At 37.0% G+C, this 16,437-nt stretch overlaps 1 protein-coding gene across 1 annotated transcript in view; it reads left to right on the forward strand.

Moving 5' to 3' along the window:
* The window catches only part of EXOC5 (exocyst complex component 5), a 62,537-nt gene that overhangs the window by 896 nt on the left and 45,204 nt on the right, over positions 1-16,437 (forward strand). The window lies entirely within an intron of this gene.

The following is a 16,437-nucleotide window of genomic DNA, read 5'->3' on the forward strand; positions in this document are numbered from 1 at the left end:
TAACACATAACTGCAAGCTAGAGAATCCTTAACGCGTGATAGCGAGCATTCTAATGTATTTCCTTGAGCGTTTTCAGAATCTAAACCTTAAAATTTAACTTACTGAAGTCCATTATAAGAAGCTGTTGTATTTGAAATAATAGAATAGAACCTCTAATTGAACCACAAAACAATGAATTATATTAAGCATCTCCGTCTGTGAGAGAAATGAAAACAAATGTGAAGAAAAAGGAAGGAAAGACCCTTTATTGTGTGTGCTTGTGTTTCACATTGAGTAACAAAAGTGTAATAATTGAGAAGACTGCAACTGACAATAGAGATATCTTTGTAAGTGAAAATTGTATCCTTTTTCGGCCTAAGATTCAGCAGTTTTTGTGGCTTAAAATTTGAATGTCACAGTTCTTAAAACAAATGGAACTTTACATTTGTTATTGTTACCACATTTTGGGTTTCAGCCAGCTTTTAAATAGGTAATGCTTTTGTTGAGAGGAATGACATATACCAAACAGTGTTATAATAAGTTGTAATAAGGTAGTATTTGTGAATGATTATTATCACAAGAAAGACTTAAATATTTGTTGTATTTTCTCAGATTTAAGTGTTGGGAGATACACTACATTAATTTCTGTAATTCCAGAATTGTGCCATCTGTTTCTTGACATGAGAGCAGAGAGACATTCTTCTTGTTAAGAACTTTTACTGTGTCCCTGGGCAAGAGTAGTGCTGTAGTTTCTTGTTTTATTTTTCACATCTTATAAGGGTAGAAAACTATAAAGTTGTTTGAGATCTTTAATTTACTAAATGCATTTTGTGACAAGCTAGCTATTAACAGAAAAGTGTTATACTGTCGTACAGTTATAAGACATCATCCTTTGAGCTAATCCTGCTTGACAGTCTCACTTGTGTCTTGGACCATATTATGTATATTTTTCTTTAAATGTTTAACCACACGAATCCAATAACTTATTTGAAAATATATTTGATTCCTGCCTACCCCCAGGGGGGAATGGGAGGTGAAATATACATTTTGTTTTCTAGGGTCTTGCCATTTAGTAACGTAGTTGAACCAAACTAGGGTTTAACTTAGTGACTCCTGTTAGGTGATAGCCAGCCAGTAAGATTGAGTGATGACAGAGATTGAGTCCTGTGGCCAGAGTGTTCTTAGAACAAATTTAAATATATTTATAGATCTTAATTCATGTGACTTTTTTTCTTGACTTTATGTAGCTTGTTGCCTCATTAAAATTAAAAGCATATTAATAGGTACAATTAAGTGTTAAATAGTTATAGTTAAGAACTGTATTTATTTTTTCTGGTATGGTGTCCAGCCGTACAGTGAACTCTCTCTGTTCTTGAATAAGTTTTCATTCCCAAGCGAAAAGTTGACCTCTTTGCTTTGGGGGGGGGGGGGGAAAGAGAGGAGGAGGAGGAGAGAGAGAGAAAATACCCTCAATCACTGCTGCAATTTCCTGTAGCTCTGCCATAGGATCTAGGTTGTAGGACAAGTCAGTGAGTGTCTTTTTTGCCTGCTTCCCTTTCTTAGTCACAGCTGAAGAACTGTGGGAAACAGAAGGCAGGATGTAGTCAAGAATATTGTGTTTTTATGCATCCTGATTTTCATGCACTATTAAATAAAATTGTGCTTTCATTTTTCACATTGAAGAAAAGAAGTTAAATGAAAACAAAATTAAGCTTTGAACCCATGAAATTTCATTGTGTTAACTCCACCTCTTTTAAAATCTTATTATTGGCCTCGTGACTTTTCCTTTTTTAATGTAAACAACTTCATACAGCAAAATCAAACGGCAGTATATATTCTCAGTACACGGAAATGATTTAGTAATGATTCACTTACTGTGATAGTGTTTATCCGGGAAATTGCCCAGAGTACTTTCTCAGTTTCAACCCTTGTTGATAGCTTTCTTAAAGGATCCATCTCTAGTGTCGACTGTGGCATGACTGCCATACTAGAAAAAAAAATTTTTTCCTTGGGGCCATGTTGCTTTATTATGAAAATAGAATAAAAACATCGAAAACAAAACTATCCTTTCTAATTTGATGAAAAATTTGTTATTTTTATTTTTTTCTGTATGTAAGTTACATGAAACTTGAAAATTAGTTCATGTGGCTCCCAAGATAAAGAGATGTGTAAGTTACATATGCTTCATGAGGCCCTGGGCTCAAAACTAGAGTGAGTTAAATACAACTCATGTGGCAGTTAATGTGTTAAATGATCACCCAGGGTGAACATTCTGAATAAGGATTCCTCTGAGGTGTGGATTAATTATATCTTCTACATATACAAAGTGGCTGAGGTGAGAAATTCTTTATCTGTTGTAAATATTCCTCTCTTACGGTACTACTGAGAATGCTGCCTTCTCATTTGCTAATTTTCTCTCCTATCATTCTTTAAGAGTCTTTCCTTTGCTCTGGGTAGGCTATCTTTTGGGAAGAGTTCTTTGTTAATAATTAGGGTTAATTATTCAACAAATATTTGTTGAGTACCTGTTAAGGTACTCAGCCTATCACTACAGTACTGTATAGTGATTTCCAAGGTTAGATCATAAAAGATGATATGCCTGGCCCTCTTTTAATATTCCCTTTTGTAATCTAGCAACTATACAAAGAGAAAGCCCAAGCAGCCCTTTGAAAGAACCAAGTCTCTTGGCCCTCAGCTCTGGCTGAACTCCCAGCTAACAGTAAACACCAGCTTGCCATCTTGGAAGTGGATCTTCCATTCCCAAGTTGAGCAGCTCCAACTGATGTCACATGGAGCAGAAACCAGATTTCCCTGCTGAGCCCTCCCCAAATTGCAGATTTTTGACCAATATATGGTTATTGTTATTTCAGACCACTAAGTGTCTAAGGCATTTTCAATAGATATGACCACAAACACCATATTTTATCTTACAATTGATAGCATTTGTAAAGAGTATGAAATCATCTTAACAAAGCAACTCAGTAACCAATTATTTAAAGTTGAATTTACTGTGATATTAATAATATCTTAGTGGCATAGTTCTTAGATTTTGGATTTGGTTAAGTATTGCTTTTAATTAGTATAGTAAAAACAGAAGGTGAAGATATACCTTTATCAGGTATATATATATATATCAGGTATATATACCTTTATCAGGTTTTTAAAAAAAATATATTTGCAAGTGTTCATATTATAAGAAATTGTTTAAGATGTCTCTTAGGAGGACTTGATCATTTGGAGGTTATAGGATTGTTTATTTGGCTATCTTTTTCTCATTATAAATGCCTCTGCAGCAAGGTTAAGTATTAAAAAAGAGAGCATTAGGATTTATTTGGTTTTATAAGCAGAAAGATTTGTTTTATTTTTTTGCTTTTTCAGAACTTTCATCTCATCCCATAGGGATCAATATCTGATTTATCTTAAACCCTTGTGATAATATGATTGCCTCTGAAGATGTAACTTGCACTTTCCTTCCAGGACATTGTCCTCTCCTAATTTTCCTCCTCCTTCACTGGTGCCTCCTGTTTTGTCTCTTTTGTTAGATCCTTTTCCTTCTCTTATCTCCAAATGTTGGTATGCCCTTCTCCCTCCTAGATGATCTCATCCAGTCCTGAGGTTTTAAATAACCATCTATGTATTGTTGACTCTAAAATGATAGAGTTTCTTACCTGTAGTAAAAGCTGTATTCTTTTCACTGCATGTCTAAGAGGCATCTACAATATAACATATGCAGAACAAAATTGTTTCCCTGTCTTCTTCATCTCAATAAATGGCACCACCATTCACAGAGTTGTTCAGGCTGCAAACCTCTACCTCTGTAAGTAATCCATGATTCCTGTTTTTCTTTTTCCCCACATCCAATCCCCAGCAATTTATATGAATACATTCCTTAAAATGTCATGAACCTGACCAATATTCAGTACCTTGTCCACTGCCACTTTCATCTGAGTCACTGTCATCTCTTAACTGGACTACTAAGGTGTTGCAGGTTGGGTCCTCTGGGGAAGCAGACTTTGAGACAGAGTTTAGTGTGCAGAATATTAGGAAGTGCCCTTCAGATGAATATTCATAAGTGAGGAAGCAAGATTGTGCACACATATGGAGAAGTAGAATTACAGTGCTGGCCCAGTGATAGTGTTGATGGTTCCTGTGGAGGGTTCTGGAACTAAAATGACCTGGCAGAGTTGTCCTGCTTTGGACCAAACTGGTCAGGCCTTTATACTCCCATCTTAAAGCACATCATTGTGTTTACCACAGATTGCCCTTGTGCTACCAGACTTCACTTTTTCATACACATTTGTAGAGCATTTCCTCCAGCATTCCAGTTGGGTCTCATCCTGGAGGAAAATTAGAAGAAGGTTAGTGAGGTGAACTATGGCCCCCACTGCTACTGCTGGCCTCAGGGTTCCAACTGACATCCCTGTCTCCCTTCTCTACTACCCATTCTAACTCTGCCTTACCTTCAGCTAGTACCTCTGCTGTTCTTGTTGTCTTAACTGGTTGCCATACCCTTTTTAGGCCAGGGTTGCAACACTTATCGATGTACTTTCAGAATCTATTGAGGAGTATTAAGAGATCCCCAAGAGGATTATCTGGTTGCCAAACATACTATTCCCTGCCCTGATTATGTAATAGCAACCATGCCTCTCCTGATGATCAGGGCTGATTGTCCCTACCAAAGATAGTCATTGCTTTTCTTGCTTTTTATTCCCTGGGTATAAGCAGCCAATGTGACCAGGCAGCATTTGTAGTGATAGTTTAATGGGACTGATATTATGTTTCTAGGCAAAAGTGTTCTCCCTTTGGAGTCCAAGACCTTTAACTCTACAGAACCCAGAGTTGCAGAGATAGCAAGCACAAATTGGGAGTCATGATAAATAAGGCCACTACTGCTTTTATCCCTTGTTCCCAGACTCGTGTTTTTCCAGTTGGGGACACAGTATCATATAAAGGTTTTAAGTTCAGAATGTATACTGCATCTTGGAGGATAGTGCTCCATCTTTACAGAGTACCATCTCTGAACTGATGCTTCAGCCATGCCTTTGGCAGACTGTTCCTGTGCTCTGTCAGACTGGCAACCGCTGGTTGGTGTGATTTATGATATGACCAATGGGTATCATGGTTCACTACCTTTGCTGTAATGTAGGTCTCTTAATTTGATGTGATATGTGGAATCCCATGCCAGGGAAACAAAGACTCCCTCTGAGGAAAGGCAAATCCAACTCAATGTTTCTATTCATGTCAGAATGAATTATTCTTTCTTCCAGAATGGAAAGAGCCCAACGTAGTCAACTACCATGTGGCTGGTTAGTCCTGAAGAATGGGACTGTTTTAGAGACTCAGAGTTGATCTCTGTCACTGTTAGACTAGATATTTGGTGTTGATAGTAGCTAGATCAGCCTTGGTAGTTGGAACTCATGCATTTGGGGCCTTGTTGTCTGCTTTGTTCATGTGCCCAATGTGCTAATGCCAGGCAGAGTCATTTTGTCTACTTGGTTGTGTAGTTCTCTTTCCATGGTGCATGTTCTCTGGACGTATTTTACAAAGATCTTCACGCTTTGTATCCAGTCTCACATATCCATCTGTCTTAGCTCAGGCTGCTGTAACTAAATACCATAGACTGGATAGCTTAAACAACAGAAATTTATTTCTCACTGTTCTGTAGTCTGAGAAGTCCAAGATCAAGGTGCCACAGGTACATTTCATTCTAAGACCTTCTCTTGGCTTGTAGGCACTGCCATCTGACCGTGTGCTCACATGATCTCTACTAAATGTGTGCATACAGAGAGAGAGTGTGTGTGAGCAAGAGTGATCTCTTTCTCTTCTTTTAGGGGCACTAACCCTGTCATGAAGGCCTCACCCTCATGACTTCATCTAACACTAATCACCTCGCCAAAGATTCCATCTCCAGATACCATCACATTGGTGGTTAAAGCTTCAACATATGAATTTTGGGAGGACGCAGTTCTGTCCATAGTACCATCCACATTCCTCCACCCTAGACATCCTTGTCCTTAGTCTTCCAGTCTTTCTCTTCTGATAGCCATACCCTTTGTCATTGCCTGTGAGCCCATGGTTTAACCTCAGGCCAATTCTCTGTCCACCCCTGATGTCTTCCCTGAAGGTTTGCATATTGGAAGGATGTTTTTCAAAAGATGTATAATTTTCCACTGCAAATGGCATGATTTTGCTTCACAATCCAGAATCCGTGTTGTGATTGTCCTGCAGCTTGTTATATATAAATAAACCATTGTTTCCCAGCACTGATACCTTTAGTGCTTCAGTAAACACTGATTCCTTTAATATTATCAGATTTGCCAAATTTTATGGCCCACCGGGCAGCAGGTTTTGTTGTATGGGCCCCACCTCTGCAGAACCCATTTCTGATTTTGTCTCATTTGATATATGTGCTAGAGGAGGTATATCAGAACCTGAAGAGGCCTATCAGGTATTGTATGTCCTCTTTCATGGTGGAAGGTACAATAATTAGTTTTTTACTTTGGTTGAGATGTTCCTCCATGCTCCTGACCACCTTAAAATTTTTATTGATTTAATGTGCTATTGAATCTTTGTATACAGTTGTGTCCCACTCTCTGGAACATGTATGTCTTACCAGGGAAGGCCTTGAATGTACTAGCTGCTTCTTGCTCATTTAGTACAATTAGCATGATGTCAGTTTATAGGATGTATCAATGTCAATAAGATGTTCTGTAGGATATCCAGATGGTACAGATCATGTTATAATAGAAAGCAGGGAGAGTTCACATAGCCAAAACTGAAACTGTATATGTTGTCAGTTCTGTGTGACTGTGAACTGTGTTTGCGCCTCCTTGTTGGTAGAGATAGAGAAATGTATTGGCCAAATCATTGGTCATTTACCATGAGGTTGGAAGATACTACGTCTGGCATGACAGATGTCATTGGGGCTAACTTTTGGTTGATTTTGAGGTAGTTATCCTCTGGGATTCATCTGATTGCTGTAAAATCCAGACTGCTGAATTAAATGGGAATGTGATAGGTAACATTGCCCCTGCATCTTTTAGATGGGGGTTAGCAAACTACAGCCCATGGGATAGTTGCCTAATTTTTTTTCTAATTTTTTAAATTGTAAAATACATATAACATAAAACTTACCATCTTAATCATTTTAAAGTGTACAGTTCAGTGGTATTATATTAAATTCATTAGTAATGTGCAACCATCACCGTCATCCATCTCCATAACTCTTTTCATCATGTAAAACTAGAACTCTGTACCCATTAAACCTGTCATTCCCAACCCCTGGATTGTGGACCAGTACTGGTCCATGGCTTGTTAGGAACTTGGCCGCACAGTAGGAAGTGAGCAGCACCATTTGTATTTACAGCTGCTCCACCAGCTGTTCCCCATGGCTCTCATCACTGCATGAACTCTGCCTCCTGTCAGATCTGTGGTGGGATTAGTTTCTCATGGGAGCACAAATCCTGCTGTAAACTGCACATACGAGGGATCTTGGTTGTGTGCTCCTTATGCCTGATGATCTGAGTTGAAGCTGAGGCGATGATGCTAGTGCTGGGGAGCGACTACAAATACAGATTATTATTAACAGAGAGGTTTGACTGCACAGAAGACCATAATAAATCAATTGCTTGTAGATTTATATCAAAACCTTATTAGTGAGTGGCAAATGATAATTAGGCTGCATCTGGTGGCAGGCTTTAAGTCAGAATCTGACACTTATTTTAGTCCATGTGTGGCCCGCCCATCATTTACCATTTCCATCTGTACCTCTTTACCACACCACACACTTGTCTCAGTTGCACTTTTGGTAAGCCCACAAGCTAACCCTAGCAAAAATGAGTAAAAAACAAATGTCACTGGAGAGTTTCTTTGTAAAGGGGGAAAGACCCAATGATGAGACAGCAGAAGACTCTAAGACTGTGAACAAAATGAAAGCCGCATTTAAAAGAAAATACCAAGAGTCCTACTTAAATTACAGGTTCATTGTAACAGTCACATTCTCCAAGCCTGCTTTGTATAATATGTGGTGACTGGATATCCAATGAAGCCATGAAACCTTCAAAACTGCTTCGCTGCATGGAGACCAACCACCCTGTGTTAAAAGAGAAGCCATGGGAATTTTTCAAAAGAAAAAATTGTGAACATGAAGAACAAAAGCAATTATTGAAGGCCACCACTTTATCAAACGTGTCTGCACTGAGAGCATCATTCCTAGTGGCTAACCGCATTGCTAAAGCTAAGAAGCCCTTTACTATTGGTGAAGAGTTGATCCTGCCTGCTGCTGAGGACATTTGCTATGAACTTTTAGGGGAGGCCGCAGTTCAAACAATGGCATGTGTTCCTCTTTAGGCTAGCACCATAACTAGATGAATTGATGAAATAGCAGAATATATTAAGGCACAATTGTTAGAGAGAATTAATGGGTCACGTTGATACACAATCCAGGTTGACAGGTCTACCACTGTTGACAAGAAGACAACAATGCTTGTTTTTGTGTATGATATATTTTTAGGAGGATTTGCATGAGGCTATGTTATGTGCACTTTTGTTGCCAACCAACACCGCAGCTGCAGAACTATTGAAGTCTTTGAATGATTACGTATCAGGAAAACTCAATGGGTCATTCTGTGTCAGTATACACATGGATGGAGCAGCTGCCATGACTGGACAGCTTTCTTGTTTCACTACTTGGGTCAAGGAGGTCATTTGTCAATGTGAGTCTATATACCATATCATCCATAGAGAAGTGCTGGCTAGCTGAAAAATGTCACCTGAGCTAAACATCTTACATGATGTGATTAAGATTATCAGCCACATTAAAGTACATGCCCTTAACTCACATCTGTTCACTCAGCTCTGTGGGGAGATGGATGCAGAGCACAAACATCTTCTCTCATACACAGAAGTAGATGGCTTTCTAAAGATAGAGCACTGGCTAGAGTTTTTGAGTTATGAGAATCGATCCAGAGATTTCTTTTAGAAAAACAGTCACCACTGGCAGCACATTCAGTAACACAGAATGGGTGGCAAAACTTGCTTACTTGTGTGTCATATTCAATCTGTCAAAGAACTCAATCTGTCACTTCAGAGGAGAAAGACGACTGTGTTCAAGTCGGCAGATAAAGTGGCTGCATTCAAAGCCAAACTGGAATTATGAGGGTGATGAGTGAACATTGGGATTTTTGACATGTTTCAAACATTAGCGGAGAATTTAAAAGAGACTAAACCAGGGCATTCTTTCTCCCAGCTGGTGCATGATCTCCTATCTGACCTTTCAAAAGAGTTTGATCATTACTTCCCAATCACAAAAGATCCCTGAACTGGGAAGGAATGGATCTGTGACCCATTTGCCAATAAGCCAGGTGAATTAACTTTGTCTGCTAGAAGAGTATCAACTGCTTGAGATAGCAACTGACAGTGGCCTTAAAAGTATGTTTGAAACAACTTCAAATCTTCATATATTCTGGATTAAAGTCAAGGTGGAATATCCTGAGATTGCTGCAAAAGCTCTGAAAAGCCTGCTTCCATTTCAAACATCCTATCTTTGTGAAGGAGGTTTTCTGCAGCAACAGCAGCCAAAACGAGATTGCAGAGTAGACTGGACATAAGCAACACACTTTGGGTATCGCTGTCTCCCATCATCCCCAGGTGGGTCCGTCTTGTGCAGGAAAACAAGCTCAAGGGTCCCACTGATTCTGCATTATAGTGAGTTGTATAATTATTTTATTATATATTACAATGTAATAATAGAAATAAAGTAGCGCACTTGAATAATCCTGAAACCATCCCCCCCCTGCAGTCCGTAGAAAACTTATCTTCCATGAAACCAATCCTTGGTGCCAAAAAGGTTGGGGACCACTGTATTAAACAATACTTCTCCATTACCCCCCCCCCAGCCTACCCCTCTGCAACTACTACTCTACTTTCTGTATGATTTTAACTACTCTAAGTAGCTCATATAAGTTGAATTATATGATATTTATATTCTGTGAGCTTATTTCACTTAGCATAATGTCCTCAAGGTTTATGCATATTGTAGCATGTGTCAGAATTTCCTTACTTTTTAAGGCTAAATAATTCCATTGTGTATGTATTCCACATTTTGCCTATCCATTCATCTATTGATGGACACTTGGGTTGCTTCCATGTTTTAGCTATTGTGAATAATACTGCTATGAACATTGATGTACAAATATCTCTTTGAGACCCTGCTTTCAATTCTTTTGGATATATATCCAGAAATGGAATTGTTAGGTCATATGGTAATTCTATTTTTATTTTTATATTTCTATTTTTTGAGGAACTGCCATACTGTTTTCCATAGTGGCTATACCATTTTAATTCCCACCAACAGTGCACAAGGGTTCCAGTATCTCCACATCCTCACCAATGCTTGTTATTTACTGTTTTTTTTTTGTTTTTTTTTTTTTTTTTGATAGCATCCATCCTCACAGGTATGAGGTGGTATCTCATCATAGTTTTGATTTGCATTTCTCTAGTGATTAGTGATCTTGAGCATCTTTTCATGTATTTATTGGCCATTTAAAAATCTTTGGAGAAAGATCTACTGAAGTCTTTTGCCCATTTTTGAATTGGATTACTTGTTTTTTGTTGTTGATGTTGAATTTAGTTCCATGTATTCTGGATGTTAATCTCTTATCAGATATATGATTTGCAAATATTTTCTCCCATTTGGGTTGCCTTTTTACTCTGTTGATAGTGTTTTGATGCACAACATTTTAAAATTCCCATGAAGTCTAATTTGTCTATTTTTTCTTTTGTTGCCTATGCCTTTGGTGTCGTATTGAAGAAATCATTGCTAAATCCAATGTCATGAAGCTTTTCCCTACATTTTCTTCTAAGGGTTTTATAGTTTTAGGTATAACAAGAAGATCTTTGATCAATTTTGAGTTAATTTTTGTATATGGTGTTAGGTAAGGATATAATCTCACTCTTCTGTGTGTGGATATCCAGTTTTCCCAGCACCATTTGAAAGATTGTCCTTTCTCCCTTGAATGGTCTTGGCACCCTTATCAAAAATTATTTGACCATATATATGTGGGCTTATTTCTGGGCTATCTTCTATTCCATTGGTCTGTATGTGTTTTTTTTAACGCCAGTACCACACTGTTCTGATCACTGTAACTTTGTAGTAAGTAAGATTTCGAAATCAAGAAGTGTCAATCTTCGAGCTTTGCTCTTTTTTAAGTTGTTTTTTTTTTTTTTTTTTTTAATTTGGTGTTCCTTGAGATTCCATATGAATTTTAGGAAGGGTTTTTCTATTTTACAAAAAGAAAAGTCATTGGGATATTGACAGGAATTGAATTAAATCTATAGATCGCTTTGGGTAGTATTGATATCTTAACAATATTATCTTCCAGTCTGTGAACATAGGATGTGTTTGTATTTGTGTCATTAATTTCTTTTAGCAATGTTTTGTAGTTTTCATTGTGTCTTTCACCCGTTTAGTTAATTCCTAAGTATGTTATTCTTTTTAATGCTATTGTAAATGGAATTGTTTTCATAATTTCCTTTTAGGATTGTTTATGGCTAGTGTCTAGAAATGCAACTGATTTTTGTGTCATGTATTGACTTTGTATCCTCCTGCTTTACTGAATTCATTTATTCTAATAGGTTTTTGTGTATGTGTATAATCTTTTATTTTATACATATAAGATCATATTATCTGTGAACAATGATAATTTTACTTCTTCCTTTCTAATTTGAATGCCTTTTATTTATTTCTCTTGCCTAATTGCTCTAGTTAGGACTTCCAGTACTATGTTGAATATAAGTGGCAAAAGCAGATATTCTTGCCTTGTTCCTTATCTTAAAGCACAAGCTTTGAGTCTTTTACCACTGAGTATGATGTTCTTTTGTGGCCTTTGCATATATGGCTTTTATTATGTTGCAATAATTTCTATCTTTTCTTAGTTTGTTAAGAGTTTTTATCATGCAAGAGTACTGAATTTTGTCAGCTATTTTTTTTTGCATCAATTGAGTATTTTCCCCCTTCATTCTGTGAATGTAGAGTGTTCATTGTTTTTCATATGTTGAACCATCCTTGCATCCCAGAAATAAATCCTACTTGGTCATGTTCTGGCCTCAGAAGTTTCTAATGAGAAACCTGCTAATAATCTTATATAGAGAGAATTCATTGCATGTGACAAGTAAACTCTTTAGTGCTGCTTTTACTGTTCTCTTGTCTTTGGAAAGTTTGATTTACTGTTTCTTGGTGTGGGTATCTTTGAGTTCATTTTACTTGGATTTTGTTGAGTTTCCTGACTGTTTATAGTTATGTCTTTTTTCAAATTTGTGAAGTTTTCAGCTATTATTTTTCAAATATTCTTTCAGCTCCTTTTTCACTCTCTTTTCCTGAGACTTCCACAGTGTATATGTTGGTCTGTTTCTCTGTTCACTTTTCTTAAGCCCTTTTCTTTTTCTTTCGCAGACTCAGTAATTTCCAGTGTCCTTTCTTCAAGTTTGCTCTTTCTTTCTTTTGCTTGCTCAAATCTGCCTTTGAATCACCCTAGTGAATTTCTCATTTCATTATTATACATTTTAGCTCTAGAATTTCTTTTTAAGTTTTCTCTTTACTGGTAGTTCCATTTTGTTTGTACATTGTTTTCTTTGTTTTTGCTTCTTGTTTTGTTTCTTTGAGCATCTTTAAGATAGTTGTCTTAAAGTCTTTGACTAATTGATCTGCCATCAGGGCTTTTTTTTTTTTTTTTTTTTTTTTTTTTAGGGGAAGTTATTTCCTATGAGTAGGCCATGTTTTCCTGTATCTTTTGCCTTGTGATTTTTTTTCATTGAAAATTGGACATTTGAATCTGTTAATAATAATGTGGTAACTCTGAAAATAAGATTCTTCCTTTTTCCCAGGGTTTGCTTGTTTTTGTTAGTGTGTGTATGTGTGTGTGTTTAATTATTGTAGACTGTCTCTATGCCAAGGATCATTAAACTTAAGATCTTAGCTCTTCTCTGAGCCTGCACCTATCCCTGGGCATGTGTATCACTTTTTACTTTTTTTGCTTTTGAATGTTCTAGTCTTTACTATCTGACTTCCAAAAGAGCAAAAAGAAAAAAATGAAGGGGGGATTTAAAAAAATGGGTACTGGCCCTTTAAATCTTCTGGCAGTCACTGCATGCTGAAGGAGAGGGTCTTGCAAAAATGGAGGGAGACACAACAACAAAGGCCAACAGCTTCTTTATACTTCTCTGAGCAGAAGCAGCAGTTAGCTGTCAGAGCACAGATCCCTGATATTTAGAGGACAGTGTCCTTTTTGCCGACCCTGGCTTTCACAAACTGTGTGCAGATTATTCCAGGATTATGTGTACAGCTGTCTGCCACAGGACTCGGGTAGGGTGTGGGTAGCTACTACTGTGCTAAGAGCTGAAATTGACTGAAATTAACCACATTTTATTGTGCAAGAATAGGCTATAGAGTTCCAGAATAGTTACATCAGACAGATTCAGCTAGTGTAATTATTATCCAGGTGCAGAGCGGAGACAAATTTCTGTTATTATCTGCTCCACCATCTTCCCAGAAGTTTCTGGTTTTAAAGTTTTATGGATACCTATGCTCATTTTTTAATTGTCTGTGGTTGTATTTATAGTCCAGTAGCAAAGTAGAATGGTTATAATGGAGACTGTACAGTCTACAAGCCTCAATTATTTGCTGTCTGGTCCTTTAAAAAAAAAAGTGCAGATCTCTTCTTTAGATTCTTAAGGGTGGTTTTCATTTTTGCCATCCCATATTATTAACTACTTTGAGTAGACAGGGGCAGTTTTAGAGACTGGTACTTGGGCTTCCTCACCCTATAGCAATTCAAGGACCCATTGTTGGACTTGCTTCAGCCACCAAGAATGTCTATTCCTGTTATGTGTTTGTAAACTGGGGAAATGGCCACTAGGTGGGCTCATGAATCCATTGGAGTATGCTCTGGTAGACCTTGGCCAGGAATCTGTTTATTAGTTGGCCACCTTATGTTCTCACTCAGAGTCCGTGATGCTTTGGGTCAGTCAAGTAACAATGTTAATTAGGACCCTGTATCCAACAGACTTCAAAATGTTTTGAGTATTCCCCTTCCCCTAGTGTACTAAAGTAAATGGTTATAGCTCCTTTTGAGTGAAGGAATAGGAGAATTATTGCTGTGTATATTTGCCAGCTCATTGCGGGGTCCTTCCTCTTGGGAACCTGGCCTTTTCTTCTGTAAATAACAGGTGATATATCATAATACAGCCTGTAAGATGTTGGTCCAAACTCTGGATTCTCACTGTGTCTCTTGACTTTATCCTCTACTGTTCTCCCCTTTACCCACTCTACTTTAGTCATACTGGCCTCTTGTGGTTGCTTGCTTGCTAAGACAGTTTGTTCCCTGTGCTTGGAACTCTCCTTCCCCAGATGGCTTATTACTTGGCTGCATCCAGGTCTTTGTTTAAAATTTTCCCTCCTCTCCCCTTTCCTTTCTCTCCCTTTTTATTGTTTCTCTTTCTCTTTCTGTCTCTCTTTTCTTCTTTTTTTTTTTTTTTTTTGAGACAGAGTATCACTCTCTCACCCAGGCTTGAGTACCATGGCATCATCCTGGCTTACAGCAACCTCAAACTCCTGGGCTCAAACAATCCTCCTGCCTCAACCTCCCAAGTAGCTGGAACTACAGACACACAACACTATGCCTGGCTAATTTTTTCTATTTTTTAGTGGAGACAGGATCTCGCTCTTGCTCAGGCTGATCTTGAACTGATCAAGCAATTCTCCCACCTTGGCCTCCCAGAGTGCTAGGATTACAGGTGTGAGCCACTGTGCCTGGCCTAAAATTTATTTTCTTAGAAAGTCCTTGCCTGATCATTTCTATAAAAAATAATCCCACTATTGTCATTTTTCTGCTCATTTGTGCCTCAACTCCACTAGATCCAGAGGAGCACAGATTTTTTCCCTTGTTTACTATTTCCTGAGTATTTAGAATAGTTTCTAGCATGTGGTTGGCTCTCAACTAATATTGAATATTAGTTGAATGAGGGAATACTTGATGAGAGAATTGAAAATATTTCCTGTGAAGAAATGCTTCATTATTTTTCACCATGTCAATAATATTTACCTGTTGATTTGGATGTATATCATTTAATAAAACTACATTGAAATTGATGAATAGTATAACCTATTGAATTAAGAACTGTAACTATTCAATAACAAATGAAATTAGTAACACATAAGAACTAAGATTATTAAGTATTTACACAGATGTGTATGCGAAAACCAAAATGATAGAAGGAACACAATTACTATATGAAGTTATGATTGCTATATGAAGTTATTTAATGGAAGTACTGTGGACTTTTGGAAGGGCTGACTACTTCTTAAAGTAATTTAGCCTCTTTTAAAGAGAAAGCTCTTGATTTTACCAGTAGTTAAGACTTGGGCCTTTGGAATCAGATAAGTCTTTGAGATCTTGGATTAAATGACTTCTTTTTATCATATAACTCCACAGGTATAAAATGAATCAATATAAATAGAACCTACCCTGTAGACTTACTCTATGACACTTATCATAGTACATACAGAATGTGATAAAGTATGTAAAGCACTAGGCACATGCCTGCCATCTAGTAAGCACTTAAACAAATTTAGCTAACATCACCATCTCATCATTCTTTAGGGGTATGTCATGTGATGGTCAGGTTTTCTAAAATTTTTCAGTAGCTTAGTTTCTAAAGTTCTAAGTAGCCCTAATATAAATTCCTTTGTTTGTGCTCAGTCAGCATTTCTCAATTTATATATAGAAATTAAGAATTATTAGATAGGCATCAACTCTTTTGTGTCAACAAAAGTGAAATTTTCAAGTGATGCTATTTTGCTGAATGAGTTTGTATTTCAGGGTGACCAAGTTTTTGCTTTGCAAGGATATCTAATTCATACTTAGGACTCAATTCTCAAACATATCAGCACTTTATATCTGTCAAAATTTAAGAAAGAATTTTAGAGATATGACAATTCAATCTGGAGTCACCAGCAGTTTAAGTTGTATGCTAAATAGATAATATATGGTATTCATTTTCATGAAAGAGGGTAGTATGGAAAGTATGTAGATTACTGTGTAAATCAGTCAAAAAATGTGTTATCTGCTGATGGTGAACATTTGAATGTTTATTTTCTTGATTGGGCCTTCTACTCCAATATTCTTTTTTTTTTAAAAAAGTAATGCTTTTTTGGAGAAAATTTTGAAAATTTTATATTCTGCTTTTTTCATCAGATATTATGTTAGCATTTTTTCTGATTTCCAAATTTTTACGTTATTTTAATAGGAACAGAGCTTTTCATCCTATAAGTTTACCATAATTTTTCAATTGTGTTTTTATTGAATATTTATGTAAACAATTTTTTAGTATTACACATAATGCTCAGTGAACTTTCTGCAAAAATTTTTGTGCTCATATATGCTTTTCCCTTAGGATATTAA

The sequence above is a fragment of the Microcebus murinus genome, chromosome 6 (assembly GCF_040939455.1).
Source record: "Microcebus murinus isolate Inina chromosome 6, M.murinus_Inina_mat1.0, whole genome shotgun sequence".
NCBI classification, from domain to species: Eukaryota; Metazoa; Chordata; class Mammalia; order Primates; family Cheirogaleidae; genus Microcebus; species Microcebus murinus.